The sequence below is a fragment of the Peromyscus maniculatus genome, chromosome 10 (assembly GCF_049852395.1).
Source record: "Peromyscus maniculatus bairdii isolate BWxNUB_F1_BW_parent chromosome 10, HU_Pman_BW_mat_3.1, whole genome shotgun sequence".
Lineage (NCBI taxonomy): Eukaryota > Metazoa > Chordata > Mammalia > Rodentia > Cricetidae > Peromyscus > Peromyscus maniculatus.
The window spans coordinates 94,748,576-94,772,300 of NC_134861.1; the positions used below are offsets into that span (position 1 = coordinate 94,748,576).

Consider the following 23,725-nt stretch of genomic DNA (forward strand, 5'->3'; position numbering starts at 1 on the left):
AGCCTGTGCCATCATCCGCTCAGTTTACAGTGACCCATTCACATTATCATTTCTTTCATCTTCTGGGGATAAAGTTTGAGGTCTTGTACTTGACAAGCACGTCCACCTCTGAGCTGTTCCCTCTGCCTCTGTGACATCAAGAAAAAGCTTGGGAGCCAGGCAATGGTTACTGGGGACCTCTGGAAGGCCAGGTTTGCTGTCAACTTCAGCAAGGCTGCCAAGATTCTTCCATCCCTGGCAGTTGACATTCAACATCTCAAGCCCTGTAAGAACCCTGCTGACCACTGCTGTACGGCTTCCCATGTGATCTGCTCTAGATTGTACCGTCTGGCAAGTTTCTGGGCCTGACAGGTCAGGTGCTGCTAAGCCGGTGCCTACTCTCTCCCAAAAGGCATTAATCCGCCAGTGGCTGGGACTGAGGGTAGGTTTCTTCTGTGAGTCAGTTCCTTCCTTTATTCTCTCTTCTTTTATAACAGAAAAAATAGTTGTTGTTTATCGTATTTTGTTGTGTTTTGCACCAGTTATTTCTGTATTACTTAGAATTGTAATATATCCCTTTTTTTTATAATTGTTAGTGTACATTCCTTTATGCTTCAGTTTTCTGACCCAATGTTCCAGATGTTCTGAGATACAACTTGAAGTTGGTTTAAGTTTACTGATCTGGTATGGAGATGGAATTAAATAATTTTAATAGAATTTTAGTCACAAAATGTGGTAACTATCAGGCAATTGCAGTGAGAAGATGATGGAATTGAATTACATTGTTATCTAAATGAAGGACGGCCCACTCTCTCACCTCAGCAGCTCTGATGACTGGTTTGCTCTAAACAAATTTGGAGAATCACTCAAACTGATAGAAAAAAGAGGCTGCTCAAGTCTTTGGATATAGACTATTAATAAGAACATAGACTATTAGGGACAATTACTTGTAGGCTTTTAATAATGGTCCAACTTAAGTCATCTTCCTTTTATTAAAACAAGCAAATCATCATTTGTTTTGTTTCTACTGTTCAGGGTTACAATATTGACACCAGGGTTGGATGTGCGCCTTAGTGGGCAGAGTGTTTGCTTTGCAAACAGAAGAGCCTTAGTTCCTACGTTCAGATTTTTTTATTTTTATTTTTGGAGACAGTCTAGTCTCACTATGACTAGAGAGAAAGAGCAAACAGTGAGTGAAGGCAAGTGTAGTTGACTACTGGTGCCCATGGGACACTTGTTCCAGGACACCAAGGATGTCAAAACCTGAGAATGCTCAAGTCCCTTATAGAAAATGATTTAATAGTGCACAGAACTAGGCACATCTTTCCATGTAATTCAAGCCACCTCTAGATTACCTAAAACAGCTAATATAATAAAGGCCATGAGAATATTTGTTGTACTTTTTTATTTAGGGGGAAAATGACATGAAAAAGTCTATATAGGCTTAGTATAGATGTCAATTTTTCTGCAAATGTTTTCAGTCCTTGGTTGGTAGAATCCAAAGATGTGGAGCTGTGAGTCCAGAGCCCTGACTCTCCTCTCTCTTTCTTCACTGAGGGGGGCCCCCTCTGCTCTCTTCCCTGAGGGTCCGCTCTGCTCTCTTCCCTGAGGGTCCGCTCTGCTCTCTTCCCTGAGGGTCCCCTTTCATGCCGCCTCTCGGTTCTCCTGCTGCTGCTTCCTGAGGGCTTTCTCTTTGAAGAGGGGACAGCGGATCTGTTCTCCTCAGCTGCACTCCAGTTGCCGGGTTCCTTTCCCGAAGGAGCTCTACCTACAACGCTGTTTCCTTCCTGAAGTTGCCTCAGCACAGGAATATTTTACCTCTCCTGGCTTTTTCTAAAAATTGATCTATTCTCAGCATGAAGAATTTAGATTTTCTATTAACATAATTCCAGTACTGAGCTTGAGTGCTATTATCGAAGTGCTAAGGGAACAAGCTCCTGGAAGGCAGAGGCGATGCATTATTTATGTAAGTATTTAATAATGCTGGGTTGAGTTAGGAACAAGGCAATGTTTTAAGCCTGGTGACTGACAGGGAATGCATTATTTCCCCTGGTAGTAAGAAGCGAATGTCAGTTCATCCTCTCCACCCCCACCCCCCAAATATTAACTTCATGCAACACATACAATGTATTTCCCAAGACAGGGATCTGGGAATCAAAGCTCTGCTTTCTTGTCAAATCTAATTTTTCAGTATGTCCAGTTAATCCTACCTCACAGCTATCTCATACCCCTACCTTCTTTTTTTCCCTCTCAAGCCCATGCTCTAAGACCAGTGGGATACATGCAAAGCTCTGTAGTGTTGCATTTCATATACGTTGTCTTCTGACACTTGCCTTCTTTTGGGCTTCATTCGTGTTCACGAAAATGGAGTTCTCAGGCTTCCTTCTCTAGGGCGTATAACTGACCAGTGGCTGCAGATGTTGGCTTTCTGGACATGCGCTTATGTTCACACTGATGCCATGATCTCCAACAGGCTTCTTTCAGCCCATGAATATGCTAGAGTTTGTGATGCAGGCCCATCCTAAGGAGGTATAGGCTCCTTTAACAGTTAACTCTAGCTTTCTGCTACCCCCCCCCCCCAACTGCTTAACATTTAATACTAGACTCCAAGAGCCCACACAATCTGATTCTGTTTTTTTAAGGGTTTACTTGTTGGTGTATGTCTATGTGCATGTATGTTACATACGTGCAGGTACCCGTGGAAGGCAGAGGAGACTGTCAAATTCTTTGGAGTTGGAGTTACAGGCAGTTGTGAGCTGCATGATGTGGGTTCTGGGAACCAAGCTCTGGAACTCTGGGAGAGCAGAAAGAACTCAGCTATTCCGCTATCTCTCTAGGCCTGAGATTTGTTTCTTAGAACCTCTATTTCTTCCATCTCTGACCTCACTGACCTCTATTCCTAGAACTCTCCAGGCAGGCATGTTTCCACCTCTGCCCTGGAACTCACTTATTATAGATAGCCAGATACATAGCTGCATCCCAGCCTGATTTGAGCCATCTTATTTAAATGTACTCTTTCATATCCACTTCTGTTACTTGATTTTCTCTCCTCAGCTGGAGATACACAGAGATTCATAATATACCACAAAATATACTTATTTGTTTATTATCAGTATCTCCAACCTAGAATGTAAGCTCCATGGGTGTGTTTAGAATTTAGTAGACACTCAAATATTTGTTGACAAGATGAGGAGTGAGATGATGTGTGAGCCTGGATCAAAGTGGAAAACAGTAACCATGTAGATGGGACCAATCTTTGGGAGACCTGAGACTTGACTCCTAGAGAAAACCCTGTTAGATGCTCCACTGGATGCCTGTGTTTGACCACTTCCTGTAGTTTGGAGAAATTCTTGTTGCCATGCAACAAGTGTGAACCTGGGCCTTTGACCATCATGTCTTCTGGGCCCAACTTACTGTGATTTTCTAAGAGATCCAAGCATTTATATTTTAAAATTGAAAAAGATAATTTCCCTTGACCTCATAGCCATAGAAACAAGATTGTTTCAATAGCGATTTTCTTTCTAATTAAGATGACAACATGGGAGTTAAATCTGTTCTTCCACATGTTGATCTTGCCAGTTTCCTTACCTATGCAGTTTTGATTTTAAAATTCATCAGGGCAGAAGGACAGAAATACTCAAGCTATACAATCATCACTGTAGTTGTTAGCGTCTTCTTAGAGGTAGAATTAGCATTGTGGTTGGACACTGTATTTATCTTTATACCCATACACGGCGCTTTTATAATTTTTCATGCTCACCATAAAATGGTGGTGCTGCAATTTGTCATGACAGAAAGATAGACATCTGTACAGTATAATATCTCATCTGTAATAAGCTGAGCTCTGGCCAGAAGCCATGACTTCCAAATGCTGGCAGCAGATGCTGTATGCTAATTTTACTCTTCTTATCATCTGGGCTGAAGATTAGGTTGTAATCCGGAACACGAAGTTCATCTTTGTGGGCACAGCACAGTGTCAATGTGATGAACACTTGGGCAAGATCGAGCTGGAAAAATGTGATGCTGTATCTGTGACATTTTCTCTTAGAGCATATTAACAGCCTGCCCTGCCTATCAGTGTTTTAAACCTCTGCCTGTAAAGCATGCAGCTAATATTTTGGACATTTCTTTGACTTATTATACCTTTGATGATGGAATCCATAAGTCCTAAATGTAAAAATGTTGAGGAACTGTGTCTGAACTTCACAATTTCTGCTATGTGTTTGGTCTGTTTCGGTTTTGGAAGAAGTGAAGTCTTGGCTGTAGTGAAGCTAGTAGGTGAAGACAAATCTATGGCAAATCCGGTGGCGACACGCAGTATAAAATACCAACAGAGTAACATGGAGAGCGGCGAGGACGGTGCAAGTTTCTTGAGCTAAAGTCACCAGAGTGGAGATTTCACAGGTGGAACCAAGGCGGCAGAAATCCAAGGAAGCACACTGTTGTGCTGGATTATGGGCAGCAGTGCTGTAAAACCAGTCTGGAAAGACGGGTAAGGGCCAACTCATGAGGGCCAGCTGGCCAATAGCAAGGCATTTGTCTGTTGTGGAGTATTATTTTAAGATGTGTTACATGTGTTTATGCTGTGGAATATTTTTTTAATGATGCAAAGATGTGTTTCATTCTTTTATGTTGCATTTCTTTAACTCTGTGAAGCTGTGTTACTTTGCCTGTCTAAAACACCTGATGGGCTAATAAAGAGCTGAATGACCAATAGCAAGGCAGGAGAAAGGATAGACAAGGGCTAGCAGGCAAATAGAATAAATAGAAAGAGGACAAAAGAAAGGAGGATAAAAGAAGGGGCCAGCCACACAGCCACACAGCCACACAGCTACCCAGCCAGAAAAGGAGTAAGAAGGAAAGATAGGATATACCAAAATAGAGAAAGGGAAAATCCCAACAGCAAAAGGTAGATGGGATAATTCAAATTTAAAAAGCTGACAAGAAACAAGCCAAGCTAAGGCCAGGCATTCATAAGAAAGACTAAGCCTCTGTGCGATTTATTTGGGAGCTGGGTGGTGGGCCCCCAAAGAGTTAAAGAGTAAAAACAACCAACAACACTTGTCCTTCACTCTAACTTATTGGCACCCACTAGAGAGTTTCAAGCAGGGATAGAGATAGAGGATCTAAGAATTCTAAGATACTTCTGGCTTCATTGGGAAAAGCGAAGGGGCAACATGGGTGCCTAGGAAACCCTTTTTTCTGCATTACCCAGGTGAAAACAGCAGTGTCTGAAACATGAGGGTCAGCATACCTCACTATCCCTGGGAAAAGATGGGATGTTGAGTTTGGTTGTATTTCTTGCCTCTTGAGTGTGTATTAGTTTTGTGCTAAGCCTGTACACACACGTACACATATTGTATCTGAAGTTCTTATGAACATGGGCCTGCCTCTTTGGTGCTGTCACTCATTATTCTCATCTCTGGTCTGCCTGTCTTTGAAGCTTCAAACTCTCCTGTGTTTCATCTGTACACAAAAAACATTCCCCTCATTTCTCTTTTTAAAAATCTGCTGCCAAAGATCTGTTGTGCAGATTAAATCTCATTCTGAATAAGATAAAGGTGAGGCATGAAATGGAACACTTAAAGTTAAATAACAAGGCCAGGTGGTGGCGGCACACACTTTTGACTGAGTTTCAGGACAGCCAGGACTACGCAGAGAAACTCTGTATCAAAAACAAAAACAAACAAACAAAAGTCAATTAACAAACCATGTAAAAGAAAAACCAATGAAATAAAGATCTGGGAAGCTGGCTTAGTGAGTAAGGTGTCCACTGCACAGGCATAATGACCTGTAAAGAGCAGCATGGGGGCATGCACCTGTAACACCAGAGCTGGGAGGGCAGAGGTGGGAAGATCCTATGGTCTTGCTGACCAGCTGGTCTAGCAAATTTGGTGAGCTCCAGGTTCCGTGAGAGACCCTGCTCAAAAAGAAGGTAGGGAAGCAAGTGAGGAAGACACTGCCGCTACAAAGGGACACTTCTTACGGCTTTGTTCCCTGCCTTATTCAGCTGCCTTTCTTATATAGCCCAGGTCCACCTGCCTCGGGACAGACCATCTACAGTAGGCTGGGTACTCCTACATCGATTAGCAATCAAGAAAATGCCTCACAGTCATGCCTACAGACCAATCTGTTGGAGGAAAATTTTCAACTGAGATTCCCTCTCAACAGGTTATGTCAACTTGACAAGAATCAACCAGGGTTATCTTGAATATAGTGATAGCTTACGTAGCAGCTCATATCTGAATATTTCCTGTACTCCTAAGGGCTCTACTTTATTTAGGAAACAGATGGTGCTTGCTGTATTCACAAATAGTCCACATTCTACTCATGGCTTTCGCTGCATATGTGAAAAAGAGGAGTGAAAGATGGGCATTGTCTGTGTCACGTGACACAGCCCCATCGGCTGCTGGTGCTGGAGATGCGCACTGGATGTAATGGTAGTCAATGCATATATTATTGAGTGCCTATGTCCTGCTTGGCTTCACATGAAACAGAGATCTGAGCCAATTACAATCTCATTCTTACTTATATGAACTGAAAAAAGAGAGAATCAGGCAGTTCACTATATTCAGAGGAGTGCTAGAGACCCAATGGCAGCCATGCATGAGGAACTGAGTTCTTTGAAATGTCGACATAATGAGCCAGGAGGATAAGTTATCAGCCGGAAGAAAGTTCTAGAATAAGCTAACTGGTGTGGCTGACTAAAGATAACTACAGATTCTTTGACAATTCTTTTTTGGATGTTTTGTTTTTGTTTTTGATACAGGGTCTCACTGCATAGCTCTGGCTGTCTTGGAACTCATATGTAGGTAGACCAGACTGGCCCCAAACTCCAGAGAACAGCCTGCCTCTGCCCCCTAAGTGCTGGGATTAAAGGCATGTGCTACCACCACCCAGTGACAATTTTTTTTTAATCCAAGTTTAGGTCTATTCCCTTGATGCTCTTCCCTTTAAGTTGGGCAGATTTTTTGTTTGTTTGTTTATATTATTTTGACTATTTTACCAATAGAATACTATGAGTGCGACCCTTACTATTTCAGGATCTAAAGAGACCATTAGTCTTCAACTCCTGGTTCTTTGAATATTGTTCTAAGAAACAAGGCAATATACTAGGCCATGCAGAAAGCTCCTGATGTCACCCATAGGGAGAACTAAAGCCCTTGACTGTCAGCCTGGGCTCAGTGCCTGGCCAACAGCAACACCAGCTTGGTAGCCATGTCTGAGACATCCTGGAGGTGGATCTTCAGCCACAGCTGACATCACACAGAATCAGACGAAGCTAATAACCTTGCCCAAACTGTGGGTTCATGAGGACAATAAATGAGAGTTGTTGATTTAATTTTGTTCCTATTTCTTAATCTTTTACTGTGGCAAATATACATAAAACACCATTTTAGTTTATACCTCCTCTTCCCCACTGGCCTAGCTCACTATGTAGCCCAGACTAGTCAGGAACTCACATACACAGCACAGACTGGCTTCAAACTGAGCTTGTCCTCTCTTGGGCATCTGGCAAGCCCTGGAGTTATAGGTGTTCACTATCACACCTTGCTCTAAACACCTTTCAACATACAGTTCAGTGGCATTTCAGTACACTCACATCACCATGCAGTCACGGCTACCGTTTATTTCTACAACTCTTTTCGTCACACAAAACTGAAGTTCTGTAGCCATTAAACATCTCCCTTCTCCACAGCAGCCACCATTCTTGTTTTCTATCTATATGACTTTGATTAGTCTATGTACCCCATGTATGTAAGTAATATAGTACTTTTTAAAATAATTAGCTTATTTCATTTAAATAAAGCATCTTCATCCATGCAGTGGTATGTGTCAGAATCTCCTTCCTTTTAAAGGTTGCATTGTAGATACACACACACACACACACACACACACACACACACACACACACATAAACACACATTTTCCATATTACCTACATCATCTTGTATTCTATCCAACAGAATAGACAAGTTCCAGTTCTTCCGCATCCCTACCAATGCTTGTCAGTTTTATAGTAACCACCCAAACAAATGCAAAAGAGTGTGTCATTCTGGTCTTGCTTGTTGTCTTCCTGGATAACGGACCCTGAGGATGCTCTCCTGTACTTACTGGCCATTTCTTTACACCACTCTCAAGCTTGTAGATGCAACTACAAACATTTCTCCCATTTCGTTAGCTGACTCTTTTACTCATTGAGTTAGCTCTTTGATGCACAGAACTTTAAACTTTGTTGCCATCCAAACCACCATTTAAAATGTGCTGTTATTGCCTTGTATTTTAGTGTCATGTTCAAGAATGGTTACAAAATCCTGTCAGAAATTTAAAAAACTTCTTTTGGATGTATTGTTTTATGTTATGTGTATGTATGAATACCTAACTGTATATATGTGAATCACATATATGCAGGGGTCTGTGGAAGCCAGAAGAGGGTATCGCATCCCCTGAAACTAGAGTTGTGAGCTGCTGAGCTGGTTGTAAAAGCTGTCTGATGTGGGTGCTGGGAACTGAACCTGGGTCCTCTTGCAAGAACAATCAGGGCTGACCCATCTCTCCAGCCCCCTGTTGGCATTCTTTAAGCATCTGAATTTTTGTTTGGTTTGTCAAATAGAAATAGATTATGAATAATGTGGGAGGAATAGAATGAACATGAGAAAGCAATCGGTGTGCCACCTAAGAATATGTATGTAAAAGGACAGAAGAAAGGTGAGGCTTATGAATATTGTTGGTTCAGTCCACGGTTTCAATGAATGGATGTCTGGGATGTTTCTGCCTTTAAAAATATCATTATGTAGCTGGGTGGTGGTGGTGCATGCCTTTAATCCCAGTACTCAGGAGGCAGAGGCAGGTGGATCTCTGTGAATTCAAGGCCAGCCTGGACTACAGAGTGAGTTCCAGGACAGCTCCAAAGATGCACAGAGAAACCCTGTCTCGAAAAACCAACAAAACAAAACAAAACAAAACAGAACAGAACAAAATCCATATGTACCTTTAAGATAAACCAGAGTGAGTCTCATCCCTTTGTTGCCAGAAGTGGCCAATTCAGTCTGCCATCTTCCTCAGAGCTTTGCCAAGTGAGGGGGAAACTATAAGGCCATACCAAGGCCCCTTAGGGATCTGGGACCAGGGATGCTTTGAACTGAGTTAGCTCGTGATTTGACAATGGTGTGTTGGTCCACCTACTTGTTTGCTTATGAATCACAGTAACTGTGCGCAGAGCTGTCTCTTCCCTGACTACATGTGTTAGTCAGTGTCCCCTCACTACCATAACATACCAGAGACAGCCAAGGCTTATTTTGGCTCACAGTTCTGGAGGGGTCCAGTCTAGGATCAGACAGCCCTGCTGGGTTTAGGGCATGGTGAAGGGAGGTCATGGCCATGGAGGCTCCGTCACCTCAGGGCTGGATGTGGAGAGGAAGAAAAGGAAAGCACTGGGATTCCATCATCCCTCCACACACTCCAGAGACTGGAACACTTCACCCTAAGGCCCCACTTTTCAATATCTTTAATTTCTGATTGCAGCTGCTGGAAGCAAAGTCTTTACCACGTGATCCTGGAGAAAATTTGAGATTTCAACCATATCAACACATGCATTCCAGATTTGGTCGGTAGAATAAGTAATATCCAGTAAAAAATATTTATTTTGCCAAACTCTTCCCGAGTTTTGATCTAGAAAAACTTTCGTTTCTCCTTCTGATCATTCATTTCCTTTGTCTGCCACACCAAAACTGTTGCTTGCTTTCACTACTCCGGTAAAAAGCAGAATGGAACCCCTGAGGATTTATTTCTCTTTCCGAAAACAAAAACAAAAAAATGAGGCTTGGGGATTTAGCTCAGTGGTAGAGGGCTTGCCTAGCAAGCACAAGGCCCTGGGTTCGATCCTCAGTTCAAAAAAAAACCAACCAAACCAACCAAACCAACCAAACAAACAAACCAAAAAAGATGTAGTTGAGAAAAACACCTAGCAGAATTGAAAATTCATTAATTCTACACAGACAGATGTTTCAGAGACTTTAACAATATATGCTCACAAACTCATTTATTTTTAGGCACTTTGCCACTTAAAAAATACACAAAATTTAACTTTGTCTCTGCTTGTGTTAGTCCTTTTTTCTGCACTTGTCCTTGATTTGGGACTTAATTGAAATGTTTTTAACAGTGAGTCTCCAGCTCCTTCTCTACCCAGCTTCTTACCCATGTGGTTTGCAGTCCCCTGTTTGCCTTTATCCCTACCTTTATAGACTCAGTGAGTACTCAGGAGCCCTGGAGTAATTACGGAATGGTAAAGAACCTAGGCACTTAGACAGAATCAGCTATAGCAGAACATGCTCTGAATATTTAAGTTGAGTAGATGAAGGACTGTGAAAGTGTGAAGGAGTTGGACACTGAAGTGTCTCTGAGCACCCAACAGACTTTTTTTTATGGGAACCTTCAGCCACAGTTCCTAATCCTATGTGTAATATTAGCTTTACATAGGGGATCTTTTGAATATCTACCTCAAACCTCTAAGTCAGAATATCTGGGGCTGGGATGCTGTTAAAGACGTTTTAAATTCTCCATTGGTATCTAGCACATACAACTGAACAGGAGAATGGAAACTGTATATGTACATTTGACACATTTTGTATGAAGCCAAGTCCACTCTGAGTGCTTATTAAACATTAAGGATGCTCTATTGGCCTAAGTCTTTGGTAACAGATGAGGCCTCAATTAAGTAGCTAGCCACTCTATTCTAGAGTGCTTTCAGTTTTCAGGTTCACACAGATAAGATGAACAGTATCCATGACAACCGCAGATGTGATTCATCTACTCCCTAGCTTTCGGTTCCTTTGGGACACTCTGTTCCCTAGGTTGACATTTGGGTAAACTCATATACGCTCTCAGCCATCTGGCGTAGCTGGTGATTTGAACACTTCTTCATTTAGCACCTTTTTAACATTATGTTTGTAAGGCTGCATCTTGTGCATTTCAGTTCACATGTACCTTTAAAAATGTCACAATATTTGCCTGGCCATACTAAAATATACTGATGGATGGACTCTTAAAGTATTTATTGGATATTAATTGGATGACTAATACCTCAAGGTTAATGTTTGCCTCCAAGGGTCTTCTATTTCAAGCATGTTGATACCCTAGTTTATATAATTTTATTTTTAATAATTTAGGGTTTTATGTTTGTATATGGTTCTGTTTCAGAATTTTCAAGAATTTAAGAATATGATCTATTATCTGTATACCTACCTAATATCTCTGTCTTCTATCATCTATCTATCTATCTATCTATCTATCTATCTATCTATCTATCTATCTATCATCTATCTGTCTATCTATCTATCTATCTATCTATCTATCTATCTATCTATCTATCTATCTATAGCTCATGAGTTTATAGAAGTCCATATCTGCATTATGGCTGGTTGAGGTGAGTTCCAGGTGACCCCCTTCCCCAGTTCCAATCTGAGGGCTGTAGCCCAGAGACCAGAGAGATGGAAGGCATTCTGCTTCCTTAGGAAGACTATAAGTTTATTATTAGACTATTGGGCAACTATTACTTCTTCTGCTGATTAGATGAGATCCATTACATTATAAATGGGGATCCACTTATTCAAAGATCACTGACTTAGAAAACACTCTCCACGTTGACCCCAAAACTTAATCACCATAGGTGGTGCATACGTGATGAGGGAGGGTATAGACTGAGGGCTCGCTGTGCTGAGGACATGTGTTACTCGGTTCATGGAGTCTTTGGTCTTACCTAGGGAAGACCGTGGGCACTGCTGCCATTCTCTTCATTGTCCACACAAGGAACGTAAGAACTGTAGATGTTAGGCAGCCTGAGGAGTCACACGGCCAATAGGTTGGTTCTGAGTTTGCACCCAGTTCTTTCTCACTCATAGTCTTTGGACCCAAATTTCAAAGCTTCCCAGTCGTGCTTGGTTTATTACTTTTTTTTTTTTGCAAGTTTTCTTTTTATTGTCCTTTGAGGCTCCCGGAGGGGGAGGGGTGTATATGACACCATGCTGCACCCGAGAAAGCACGATTTCCCACTTTTTGCAATGTTTCATTTCATACTGACTTGAAATGCTCCGGGAACTGCATTCTAACATATTAAACTCAGAGAGAAGATCTGTCTTTTTCCACTGGAAAAATGTCATTAAAACTGAATGTGTCTCTGTGTTTTACTATTTAAAGTGGAAAAGAAGGTTTATAAACTGAAGATTTATAAACTGCCTTGAGACACTCAAGAGGGAGAAAAGTCTCTGAGTGGAAGTATTGTTAAGCTGGCTTAAATAATCGAGTCAATTAACTTGAATCCCTTGGACAATGTAAAATGCTAATATGACTTCTTAGCTTCTTTAATTTAATTGCATGGGTCATATTATGAGAACCAAAGTAACGTTGCTGGCAGAGTCAGGTCTACCATCAGTTAGAATGGGAATCGTGATCTGACCTTTCATGTGAACTGAGGAAAGCGTTCACAAACTGTTCTTCAAAATACCAGTGTTTATCCTGCACAGCCCTGATTCACTTAGCATCAAGTCTAATTAATTATTTAGGCCTGGAAAGTTGGCTGTGCTGCACAGGCATGAGAAACTGAGTCCAGGGCCTCAGCACTCTCATACACATAGTACCTGTAGCCCCAGCACTGGGAGTCAGGGAGATAGACGGGTCTCTCGAACTTTCCGGCTTTGGCTGAAGTGCCAAGCTCCAGGTTCCTTGAAAGACTGTCTCCAAAAATAAGGTGGAGGGTACTAATGTCAACCTGGTCTTCATGCATGTGTGCACATGTACACCTGTTCACATGTATGCCCATACATCCAAACACACACCCATACAATACCCCCTAAGTCAGTTCACTAGTGATCATTTATTCAAATCTTTTACTGAGCATTTTTCTTTAGCTAAAATTTTTTCATACAATGTATTTTAATCACATTATTGCCTCCCCCAATTCCTCCCAGATATCCCTCATCTCTATACTTACCCAACTTTATGTTTTTCTTTCTCTCTTAAAAAAAACACAACTCCTCCCCTATAAGACAAAAAAAAAAGCAAAATTAAAAAGAAGTCCACAAAATACCATTGAGTTCATTTCTTGTTAGCCAACTCCTCCTGGGCATGGGGACTGCCCTGGAGTGTGGTTGATATACCCAGTGACAGACACTCCATTGGAGAAAGCTGATTTTCCAGGTGCTGGAAGCCATCATTTGCAGCCAGCTTCTTGGTTAGGGGTGGGTCCCCATGTTGACTTCTCCTTCTCGGTGCTGGGACCCTGTCTCGCCTGAACCTGTGCAGTTCCTGTGCTTGCTGCCATAGTTGGTGTGAGGTCATGTGTGCACCAGTCCTGTTGTGTCTGGAGGACACTGTTTCCATGCCTCTTAAACTCTTTCCTATCCCTTTCCCTCAGAGATCCCTGAGCCCTGAGGGGAGGGTTTGATGAAGACATCCCATTTATGACTAGGTGCTCCAATGTCTGTTACTGTCCAGCTGTGGGTCTCTGCATTCATTCCCATCTACTGCGAGAAGAAGCTTCTCTGAACTGAGTGGAGCCTTTGTCATGGTGATGGAGAAGTCAGCAACATGGAGTCTGATCTTTTGGAGGACAGATAAGAGCAGAAGCCAAAAGGTAAAAGGGAGGTTTGCATGGGAAGTCACAGCACCTAGTGTGTTCAGTACAGTGACAGGAATGCCACATCAAGAGATAAGCACTCCATCCCTGGGTCAGATACAGCCAAGGAAGAGGTTGGAATCCCAAGATGCAAGTTTCTTCCTTTCTTTTTTTTTTTCTGTTCTTTGCACAAAATGAGATTTCAGTGACACATAGTACTTTATTGTTTTTAGTATTAACACATATTAATTGTACAGATTTGTAAGTTTCACAGCAACATTTCTATGTATCCTGGCTTGGTCATTGCCACCTTCCCTTCTGACCTCTTTTGCGTGCCTCCACTTCCTACCTGGTGCTTTTCCTTCCCTGAAAGTCTTTCCTTCTCATTGTCCTCCTCCTTCATCTTCTCTCTCTCTTTCCTCCTCCTCCTTTTCCTTTTCCTCTCCTCCTCCTCCTCCTCCTCCTCCTCCTCCTCCTCCATCTTCTTCTTTTGCTGCTTCTGCTTCTGCTTTTTTCTCCTTCTCCTCTTCCTTCTCCTCACCAGTTCCTCAGCTGATCCTGTTTCCTCAGACTGGAAGCCTCTGAGTCCTCATCCAGAATGAATCCCATCTGAACTTCCAAGATGCAAGTTTCTAATTTGCCGTATTTTAGAAAAGAAAACACTCAATTAGTCTCTATTTCCCAATAAGACATTGTTCCTTTCCTTCTCCAAAGCCAAGCTCTTGGCGTTGCCCAATTATAAGGAACGATCTGAAAATGCAAGATATCAGGTTAGCTTAATTAAACTTAGTTGCCACTTTGGAAGATAGAAAAATAAAATGCATTAGAAAGGATGTATGAGATACTATCTGTGTGCTATTCGTGATTAACCTCTTGTTCAATTTTCACAGCAGCACTAAGGCTAACCACACCTTACAGACTGGGGAACTTGAGGAGTGTGGCATCTGGTACTGGAGAGCCCCAGGACTCTATCTCAGGCCTCATAGCCTTCAGATCTAGTCATTCTGTTCTCTGTGCATTTCTGCCTCTAAGACATACATAGATTAGCATGGATATGTTGGACATAGTTCTTTCTTCAAATATTTGCACTATAGTCGCATTCTATTTTTTAGTACTCACTCTAACTGTGGTAATATCTAGGTTCTGAAATTGTGAAAAAAAACATTAAATATGTTCCTTTTCTCTCCATTAAGAAAAAAAAACTATTCAATTTCTCTGCTTGAAAGTCTACACAAAATGACTGTTCTGTGCCCACTGGTCCAATAATGCCACGACTGTTATGGGAATAGTCTGCTACTCTCTAATTGGATAAAGGCTCATTCCACAGGTGGGGATTCACACCAGGTCCTATAAACCTGGCCAGAAGTTGCTGCTGTTGTTTTACTAGATGGAATTTCTGTGCACGTTAAATTTCTTCCTACATGTTTACGTTTATTATTGTAGATTAGGGCTGCTGTCAGCTTCGGTCAGAGAAGCTTCCTTTTGCAGTGGGCAGTGGTTACTACAGAGACTCATAACTGAGAATAAATGACTGTCGAATGCTCAGTCTTAAATGGGACAGTCGCATCACCCCTCCAAGGCCGAGAGAGCATCATGGAAGAGGAGGTACGAAGAATGTATGAGACAGAGGAAAGGGTGAAATGTGGTGGGATGCTGTCTTCTAGGCATGCATGGTCACCACACCATTGAACACTCAGTAGCTGAGGTTACCTGCACAAAACCAGGCTCATTCACATCCTCTCAGGGAAGAAAGAGAAGCCCAAGAGACCCTGACCCTCTGTGAGTTTTATTAATTAATGATTGTTGGAGGAGGGAGAGAAAAGTGGTGCAGACACAGGTGGGTTGTCCATGATTCTGTCATTGCTCCTGTAAGAAGCCCTCCAACACACACACACACACACATGCACACACACACACACATGCACACACACACACACACACATGCACACACACACACACATGCACACACACATGCACATGCATGCATAACACAATCACCATATCTATGATTGTTTTGCATTTTTCCTGGGTTACACAGAGTTCTTAGACATCAATACCTCATTAAATTAGCGTCAGATATGGAAACAGTAGAATATAAAATCTAAAGCTTAAGTTCCACCTAACTGGGGAAATCGTTTAATATAGCTGGAATATAACCCACGAGTGCATAGCAACATAAAAATGTGACTGGAAGGTGGGTTGGACTATTTATAATAGGACCCCCCACAAGCCTTGTTAGGGGAGTGATACCGTATCTCACACTCAGACACTGACCTGCCCCAGACACAGTGTCTAGCACGTAGCAGATGCTTATTAAACCTTGAAGAACCACAAACTCTGGCAAGGCAATATAATGTTAATAGTCAGTGCTGAGATTCACAGCAAAATTAATGTCTCAATAGTCTCATTTTTTAGTAGTGAAACTAGTTTGGGGAAGATAATATAGAGGAATATTGGACAATGATTAACTTTACGTTTAGCTATTCATAAAGGAAAAAATAAAGTTTCTGAGGAATTACTGCAGTTATGTAGAGGGAGTGCTTCCATAAATGCTGAGTGGGTGAATGAATGAATGAATGAATGAATGCAAGAATGAATAAAAGAAAGCATGTTGTGTGTGTGTGTGTGTGTGTGTGTGTGTGTCTGTGTGTGCACACACAGGTATATGTGCACACTCATACTTGTTATACTAGCTAATAATAAAAAGGTTAAAAAAAAAAAAAGAACCAAATGAAACTTTAATGTATTCACATCAAACTCCCAAGTTCTGCTTTCAGAGGGATGCAGAATCCAGCACCGCTGACTCTATCTTTATTCTCTGAGTTAAGCCTTTGCCTCCTTACTCAAATCTTGTTCCCTAGTGCAATGTTGTCATAATTCGGGGAAGAAGATCGGAACGGCGATATTAAAGAACAATTAGCATTTAACTGGATGTGAACGCAAGCATGAAACAAAGTCCCCGGGGTGGAAGCCAGCAGGGACACCTTGCTGAAGAGGAGGGAAGCAGTGGGGCAGAACGTGTGTTCAGATTTCAGGCTGCAGGTCTACAAAGCACCACGGAGGCATGCGATAATGGAGGGACTTGTTCAGGGACGTGGGAGAGCTCCTGCGTTGCTTGGCTTGGGGCCGTTTAAAAGCCTTCTCGGGTCTAAAGCTTGAGTAGGTTTATGAGATAATTTCAGCTTCTACGTGTTTCTTCTTGTCCCTCCATATTTGTGTGGTCGTACTCTCTGTGCCCTCCTTCCTCTGTGGGTCTCTCAAGCCAGCTGGCTTTGGAGGTTTACCCTAAGGAGACTGACATGAGGAGTACTTTTTGTAGATTCATTATGAGAATGGTTTTAAAACAACAAAAAGAAGGTAACACTTAAATTCCAATAAGTTACAAGTTTGATTTAGTTACCAATGTATGTGTGTGTGTGTGTGTGTGTGTGTGTGTGTGTGTGTGTGTGTGTGTGTGTGTGTATGTGTGTGTGTGAGACCTCACATTGTCCATTGTCAGGTTAATCGTTTGTGCCTGATTGGTAGCACTTTGTATAGAGTAAAGACTTGTGATTGATGTGTTCTATTAAAACCGTTCAGACTTCCACCACTAACTTTGCACTCTCCCAATCAGCTCCCAGTCACTTCCAGGTCTCTGGGTTTGCAGCACCTTGATAGTGAACTTCCACATACATTTTCCTGCTTGTCCTTTCACTGTTCTTGACCCTCTTTTAAAAACTCGAAGGCTTTAAGCTGTAGAACTTAATACCTCCGCTTGTGTTATCACTGCCTGAGTTATCCTCACTCATTAACTGCTTATCTAAAACACTGTTTGGGCCATTGGGCTTCATCCAAAGGGCTGTTGTAAGTTTCCTGTGAATTAATGCATGCAGGCATGTGTGGCACAGAATTGATGCTTCGCCAATGATATTTACCAAGGACATTTTCCATTGGCATGTTCTCATTGACCTCTTTCGGCCTCTATGGTAAAATCTAGAAACTGTGCAAGAGTTTAGCTTTTTCTAACTATACCAAATTGTGTGACAACAAGTTCCATTATTATTCAGTCATCTGACTCTGGGCCATACGCAGACGTAGTCCATCCCAGTGTCTCTGTGGCACTCATGCTGTCTGCACAGGGGGAACATGAACGACCTTTATTGTCCACCAGTGCCAGCTTCCCTGCTTCAGTGTTTGTTCCTTTTCTTTAATTTTTAAGATTATAATATCGTCACATCACTCCCCTTCACTTTCCTCCATCTGCACCCTCCTGTATACCCCTCCTTTTTCTCTTTCAAATTCACGAACTGTTTTCATTAACTGTTACATGCATATATGTACATGTATACATACATACATACACACACACACACACACACATATATAAAATCTGGTCAGTCTGTATAATGTTACTTGTATGTGTGTCTCTTGGGGCTGACCTTTTGGTTTTGGGTAACCAACTGGTATGCTCTTCCTTAGGGAAGACTTTCTCCCACTCTGAGCATTCCCTAGTTGCTTGTAATTCTTTGTGTGAGACTGAGGTCTCCTGGGATTTCCACTGTCTACTTTACATGTTGATGTTCTTCTTCAGCTCCTGGTTAGATGGTCATGTTAGTGATATTTTATTGGTATAGCACCTGGCATTCCTAGGAGACACAGTCTCATAGCAAATTTACTGATCCTCTGGCTCTTTGTTGTTGTTGTTTGAGACAGGGTTTCTCTGAGTAGCCCTGGATGTCCTGGAACTTCATCTGTAGACCAGGCTGGCCTCGAACTCAGAGGTCTGCCTGATTCTGCCTCCCAAGTGCTGGCATTAAAGACATGCACCACCACTGCCTAAATCCTCTGGCTTTTAAAATCTTTCTGTCCCCTCTGCTGCAATGTTCCCGAGCCCTAGCCAGTGTTTACACCTCTATGTAACTGCCGTCTACTGTTCTGGGTACAGCCATATGTAGTTATGTATGGTTATTGTCACTGGTGTACAGTCATGGGCAGTGCAGTTATGTAGAGGGACAGTCATTGGTGATGAACAAGTTAGGCAAGGCCTGCATTATAAGAAAGGATATACAGTAGCAGAGGAACAGATAACAGTGAAATCAAACAAATGATGAACTTTGTCCAGAGGCCCAGCGAACAGACCACTGGTGCTGTCCCGCCCTAGAAGTGCCTTGTGGAATTCTCCTGTTGTAGAAACTGCTCCCACAGGCACAGTGGCTACAGTCCAGACTTTTGATGGCAGGACCCCAGTCTCTACAACTGCTCTGGATGCTGACTATTCTGTTCCTCTTCAATGCTCTCTGATGTCTCTCAACCATCTCTTGCACCAGAAAAACAGATGCTCACTGCTTAGCCTGTTTCCAGACACAGTGCATCAAAGCTTTGTGTGGATGCATCCAGTCGAGAGATGCTAAGAATGGTGGGAAATAGTTCCATTTTTATTTAAAGCAATTTTTGTCTTGGGAGGGCAAAACTCACAAAGAAAAATGATAAAAAGAAGGCGGCATTTAAAAGATGATGTGAGGTCATGCTTGAGAGGGTCTTCACGTACTGTATCATGAACCTTCACCAAATGTAGTGTCAAGCAATAATTATTACCTGTAGGGATTTTGTCTTCAGGCGTTTAGATGATAAGTGTCACTATCAAAGTTCATCTGTATTTCTAAGTCCATCCATTTTGATGTGACAGTTTCTCTACCTTGTTGTAATACAGGGCTTAACTGAATTTGTGAATATACAAGTTTATCAGCCATTTGCATTTCTTTTGAATAGGCCTTGTCACTGGATGGTAAACTGTTACAGATATGAAATTCAATATACATATTAATATACAAGAGAAGCCTAGTCATTTTACAAAGCTAAGCATTCACAATTTATCTTCATACAGAAAGAAATTTCATGATGTTACTTACTTAATGAGATTTACATACATTATTTTTAAACCATGAGGAAATCTGGCAAAGAACAGTTACTACAACAATATAGTTCCCAGCCTTAATGACTATAAATACTTAAAAGAGCAACTTGATAGAGCTTGGAAAAAACCAATAAGAGCTTTGCTTTGCTTCACTATTGATTTTTAAAAACTCCTCTACTGAGGTGTAAGTTAGAGAAAATAAAATACATTGTTTTTCACATTTGAATATTTTTGACAAATATATCTACCCAAATAATCATCAACCATAATAAAAATATGTGGCATTTTCATGACCTCCGAAATGTCTTCATGCCCCTTTGTGTCACCCCCTGTTCTACAGTTCTACAGAATAACCTGATTTTTCATGTTGTCGAGGCAGACTTTACACACAGGATGAGGCGTCTGTTTTTAGTTTGCTCTGCTACAGCCATTGACATTCCCCATAGTGCAATATGCTCTCTGTAATGTTCTGCTTTTGACTCATCAGCTATAGCAATTCAACTTTAGAAAACTTACAAGTCGTTTGGTTATATAAACAAGCACTTTTAGAAACTTCTCTTTGTTTTCTACATATAGACTCACAGATAGAGTGGTTCCATGCTTTCTGACCACAAACTATGAGATATAATATTTGTGATCTTATAGGAAACCAACACAAATCTGTGTTGCTGAATTAGGTCAATGATACCATTAACTGATGCTGTGTACCACCCATTGTGAGGGCCCTGAAACACTGGCACCAATAATGTTCTTAGCTGGTCACATGTATATGATTATTTTAAAAGAAGGTGAATATAGATATTAATAAACAAATGCGCAAATAGGCACACACAGTTGACTTAGTGTGTGGTGTATGGGAAGAGCATAGATGCTGTGTGTCATCCAGGAACTCCCACTAATGGCACTTCCCTGACAAAACTCGTTTGGAGCTATCAGCATAATTTGTGAGCTATTGATTTCTAAATGTCTTCCCAGTTTGGCAGGAAAATCAGATTTTTAGAGGACAATGCCAATAATCCTTTTAATCAGGCAAGACGGATCATGGTTGACCTGCAGAACAGCACCATTGTGTAGTGATTCTTTCCAAATGGAAGCATTCTCTCCTGGTGTGGGGAGTGAGGCTCTGGGGAATTGAAAAATCAACAGAATTACAAGGCTTAGGAAGCTCATGAAACTTACAAGACTCACAAGGTTGAGGAAGTTGCAAGATTGTCCGAGGCCACTCCCCAAGTTGTATACCCCATAAACAATTGCTAAAGAGAGGAGCCTGGTGGAGGTGCCTGCAAGTCATCACGGGGAACTGCTGGGATGTGGAGTTCCTAAACTATCACCTGTGCTGAGGTAGGTTTTTTTGTACTGCAGCTGCCTTTGAGTTATTCATGTTCCCACAAGAAACCCCTCACTTAAACTCCTATAAGTGACCCCAAGAAATTCATTAGTTCACCAAGCTAGACTGGGGTGGAATTGTATCTTTGGTCTATTCTAGATGCCTCATCTGGGGTGAGTAGATGTATTTTTTATGTCTCCCCAGGAAATGGCACAGAAGAATCTCCCCAAATATAAAGTTAACAGGGTGGTCTTCTGTGGTGTTTACATGTGGATTATCATGTGAATGCTGGAAACCATTATTATAACTTAGAAATGTAGACCCCTAGGGCAGGTTTTTAGGAAGATGGTTCATTTACAATTTAGAAAAAAATCAGCAAGAATTACAATTGTACAGTCTGTATGTTTCATATAGTAATCTGTAACAATTTCTTCTTCTTCTTCTTCTTCTTCTTCTTCTTCTTCTTCTTCTTCTTCTTCTTCTTCTTCTCCTCCTCCTCCTCCTCCTCCTCCTCCTCCTCCTCCTCCTCCTCCTCCCTTTTCTTCTCCTTCTCCTCCTCCTCCTTCTCCTTCCCATCCTCCTCCTCTCTCTCATCCTTCTTCCTTCTTCTGTTCTCCTTCTCTTCTTCCTCCTTCTTTTCCTCCATCTTCTTCTTTTAGCACAGGCTGACCTTAAACTCATGGCAATCCTCCTGCCTCAGACTACAATGTTCTGGTATTATAGGCAAGGGCCACCCTGCCTAGCATCTCTATCAGTTCTTTTTAACAAAAAATTTTGTGTCCTGTATGGAGTATCATCTGATCCTAAGGTGATATGGGGATGAAGGAAGGCTTCTCTCAGTTCTTTCTCTGAATGGTCAGTACTGGGACAGGGGGATGAAACATGAAATTAAGATAGGAATGCAGAGTGCTAACTACTAAGTTTAAAGAGAGAACTCTACCCAGAGTGTCATGGCAGCAGATTTAAAACATACTGAATTTCTGCTGGAAAGATCAGAGAAATAGCTTTCCAAAAGTAATGATATCTTTACTAATGGAGGACCAGCTGGTTAACTAGGCAGAGGAAGTACTCTGCTGGGTAGTGCTTCTAATAATCCCCCAGCATCAAAGTCAGATGGTAATTTTTCAATGGAAACAGCTTATGTGACAGAGAGCTTCAAAATCTTAATATAAAATTCATCTTCCTTCCTGCAGAAATTTAAATAGTACATGAGCCATTGTTCTGAGTGTATTTTTGTATCATGAGTAAAAAAACAATCAAAATAGGAGAAATCTAAACTACATTTTTTTTGTGTGTGTGTTTACTCTTTGGCATACACAGCCTCTGGCCCTTCTGTCCCTGGGCCCTGACCTCACACGAGTGCTCCCTGAATTGATCGTGGGTGCCAAAGGGAAAACAGAACCCAAGAATAGAATTCCAAAGAAAGAGGCTGGCAGAGCCCCCGGCCATCTGCTCAAGGCAGACATGTGCTCTCATGCTTTGTCTGTGGGAGGCTCACTTTGCTTCCTTCTTTGTTGGTCAGCTATTAATGCCTAGTGCAGACTGACTCGTAATCAATGATGGTTTACACAATGCAAACAGGGTTCATAATTAATTGATTGTATTATGTCGAATTCCCAATATAAAATATAAAACCTTGCTCTATTGGGGAAATGCGTAAAGATTGGTGTGACTGGAACGTAAGATATCTCTGGGGGTATGTTTAGGTTTTTATGTGTAATGCTAAGGAATTTGAGTTTTATTATGAAAGGGAGATCAATTGATGAGTTTCAGATAAGATTAAGGGACTCTACAATATACACTTAGAAAAGTCCCTTGGCAGAGGGTGAATATTGATTGGTATGTTGGGAAATGGAGAGGGAGCCCACTTAAGAGGCCATTATGATAATGAAAGCTGAAAGGAAGACTCTGGGAAAGTAGAGGTGGGGATGGTTAACAGAGCTTAGAACAAAGGATGAGTCAACTCAGTGACAAAAAGTGTCTGTGTGTATGTGTGTGTGCACACACCTGTGTGTGTGTGTGTGTGTGTGTGTGTGTGTGTGTGTGTGTGTGTGTGGAGTGGTGTGTATACATGCATTCAGGGTGTGTAAATTAAGTTCTGTCATTTTGAATTATGACCAGTCGAGTTAAGATGGGGAGCATGGGAAGCAGACACACATTTTTGAAGGAGAACAGTGGAAACAAGCTGGTTCACATAACCATCCCCTTTTGGACAGGGTTTCATGTCCCAAACTGGCCTCAGACTTTCCATGTAGCCAAAGGTTACTTTGAACTTCTGATTCTCTGGCCTCCATTCCCACAGCACTAGGATTACAGGTATGTACCAGCACACCTGGTTTATGTGATTCTGGGAATTGAGCCTAGGGGCTCATACATGCTACACAATTACTCTACTGAACTATGCCGTCAGCCCCTTGTCCACATTTTCATTAATTGACTACGTAGAATGTACTGAGTTAAACATTTTCTTTAGAACTTAGAAGGCATTGAATCGTTACCTTCTGATACTCAGCATTCTTCACATGAAACTAAATGTTCTAACCACTTGGGGTCTCCTTGGTTTTGGTCTCATGAGGATTCCCAATATTAGGGATGCTAGGAAGCAGAGCGGAGGCATGGCCTCTCCTTCAGCACAGTTCGAGTTTTCTCATTGGGACTCAGACATCCCTTGTGCTGGTTGCTTTTCCTGTCATTGTGTCATAATAAATACCCAATGGAAGCAACTCAAGAGAAGATCAGCTTGTTATGGCTCACAGTTCAGAAGGAACAGTCCATCACGACAGGGAAGGCCTGACATTGCAGCTTGCTTCTGTCTGCATGGTGCAGGTGTGATGTAGTTGGTCACATTATGCCAATATGAAGAAGACAGACTAACTCAGAAGTAGGTCTGAGTTATAGCCCTCAAAGGCACATC

At 41.7% G+C, this 23,725-nt stretch overlaps 1 long non-coding RNA gene across 3 annotated transcripts in view; it reads left to right on the plus strand.

The window, feature by feature from the left end:
* The first annotated feature begins 266 nt into the window (after window positions 1-266).
* Window positions 267-23,725, plus strand: part of LOC121820981 (uncharacterized) — an 83,815-nt gene continuing 60,356 nt past the window's right edge. The window contains exons 1-3 of one of the 3 annotated variants that reach the window (XR_013043060.1): window positions 267-421; window positions 4,226-4,471; window positions 13,391-13,609. This is a non-coding gene — a long non-coding RNA (uncharacterized LOC121820981). Of the gene's footprint in view, window positions 422-2,701; window positions 4,472-13,390; window positions 13,610-23,725 lie in introns of those variants that run through there. The other 2 variants (XR_013043059.1, XR_006061666.2) reach the window with 2 other exon arrangements.